This window comes from Sinocyclocheilus rhinocerous, unplaced genomic scaffold (assembly GCF_001515625.1).
Source record: "Sinocyclocheilus rhinocerous isolate Xijiao unplaced genomic scaffold, SAMN03320098_v1.1 scaffold1268, whole genome shotgun sequence".
NCBI classification, from domain to species: domain Eukaryota; kingdom Metazoa; phylum Chordata; class Actinopteri; order Cypriniformes; family Cyprinidae; genus Sinocyclocheilus; species Sinocyclocheilus rhinocerous.
The window spans coordinates 1,247,525-1,250,099 of NW_015664016.1; positions in this window are offsets into that span (position 1 = coordinate 1,247,525).

Consider the following 2,575-nt stretch of genomic DNA (forward strand, 5'->3'; position numbering starts at 1 on the left):
GCACGTGATGTAGATTTACCACTGATTACAGAATGGCTTTACTGACAAGATGCACGTTAAATATCGCATGCGATTTATCGTGCAGCCCTACTCTATATGTCAGTGTTTATCTGTGTGTATTTATATACCACTGTAAACCGAGTAAGGAAATGTATGTTCCTTTAAGTACAGACTCTCTTGCAAGGTCACTGCTCCTTTAAGAAGACACTGAATGTATGTGCCAGACACCCTGTCAGCTTTCAGAAGGGACAGATTACTGCACATTCATCCAGTGACACTTCACTGCAGGCCTGTAATTTATCAGTGGAAATACAGAACCTAAAATACACACTTTACAGCCTTTTTGTGAATGCTGTCAGAAAGCGCTACGGCATCACCATAGCAACTCCCTCCATAATAGAGTGCCGACAGACAGAGAGAGAAGAAATTGGAAATGTGAAGGGCATCTCTGCGCAGATTATGATTTCACAAGGCATGCTCACTGAATTGTGAAAAGCACAACACATCAGTGATGACCTTGCGGTCCCCAAGGTCAGCAAGAGTGCGTAGGTTTATTCCACACTGAGAGCACAATGACTCAGTAACACCTTGCGTCTGCAGGGAGCACTCACACATTTAATTACACACTGAAGATTTCTTTCATGGCTTTGCATCATGGAATTTTGAACAAGGAACTTGGTGAATACTAAGTTATATGGTACAACAACCACTAATTGAACACTTGAGAGAGGGCAGTAATTGGTTCAGGAAGATTGTGCATTTCAACATATGGCTTAAGACTAACGATGGTATAAAACATGAATCTTTTTTAGTATTTCCTTATGATGAAATTATGGTAAGATGTCATGGGTCTTGACTAATTGGCTATATATATATATATATATGCCTATACTTTGTATGTTAAATATAATACAAAAAAATCTTATTTTATTACTTAACTATTTTCAGTCAGTGAACTCTATGATGTGAAACATCCAACAGCTCACTGCAGAAATTACATTTATCACAGGCGGGATTTGCATTAGAAGGTTTAACTTACATTAAAACTTCAAATCCATGTGGTGCCTAGGTAAGCTACTATTTGGGGATTATATCAAGTTGCCTTCCTCTGTTGAGTAAACTAACAGGGCTTTAGGCATTTTAGATGCATGTAGTAGTTGTGGGCAGACTACCCAGCATTCTTCTATTTAGTCCAATCTGAGATAACTGTAAAATGACAGAGGCATGCTGGGAGTTAGATTACCCCCTTAACCTTATCAGATTCTTAGCGTCTTTGGCTAAGGTGGATCTGAAAGCCATTAGCCAAATTAAAAAGCCCTTTGTTTTGAATGCAAGAGCAGTTATACCTACAGATTTTACTGGCTGATAGCAAACTCCATAAACTCACTAAGTGGTAAATTCCCATATGGAAAGATCATGGGAAGATCCACTAAACTATGTACGTTACCAGTGTTTTTTGCACCACAGCAAATGAAATGATATTTTACCTTGGTTGTGAATCTGAATTTGCAGTCTGTATCGAATGTGGTGCAATAAAAAGTCCGTGTATGGCGAAATAATGGCAAGACACGTCTTTCTATCGAGTCCTCGCGGCTACATGCATTTACAACAGAAACCCTGACTCTTTTTAGTGAATCAAAATCATACCGCGCGACCAGTTTGGCCCGATTCAAAAACAAATGACTCGTATGACTCGTTTTTTAAGCGGATCAAAAAGATACAGTACGGCCAGTGTAGTCCGATTCACAAATAGTTTACTCTTATGAGCTTTTGGTTAATCAAAACATACAGCTTGACCAGTCTGATTCCTAAACTAATGACTCTTATGAATCGGTTCACGTATGCGTGTTACCATTGTAGTCTGATTCCAGAACCAATGATTCTAATGAGCCGGTTCTGTTAATGAATCATTTACAAAGACGAGATAAATCAGTCTGACGAATCCTTCACATAACTGAACCGAACAGAACGGCCACTGAAAAAACATATACCATTTGCTTATTGAACCGCAAATTATCATTATTTTAAGTGATGTTCTTACCAAAATTAGTAAAGTTTTTGTGTCAGGATCATTGCTATCATGGACTGATTGTCTTTATGATAATGTTGTTAAAGATACACACATTTCTGTGGGGGGTTTTGTGCACTTATAAATTAAACAAGAGTCTTTGCTGTAAATTGTTACATTCCACAGCATTACTGCAGATTTTTGATCACTGGAGATTGTTTGAAGAATCTGAACTCAGCATAAAACACAAACCACTGGTGTTGATGACAGTTCTATGGGCCGGTCTGACTCTTTTTTGCATAGCCTATAGCACAAGATTGAAGTAGATCACTAAAAAGACCACTCACTGAACAATTAAAACAATTTACTATTGCTATAAGGCTACACTGTAAATAGGTTGCTGTAAATTTTACAGTAACTTACTGGCAGCTGGATGCCAGTAATTTACTGTAAAAATGTTTACAGTATTAGTACTGTAATTGCATTTACAGTACAGTAATGTCTTTACTGTATTTTATTTACAGTATTATTACCGTATTTTCATTTACAGTATCAGTACTGTAGAGT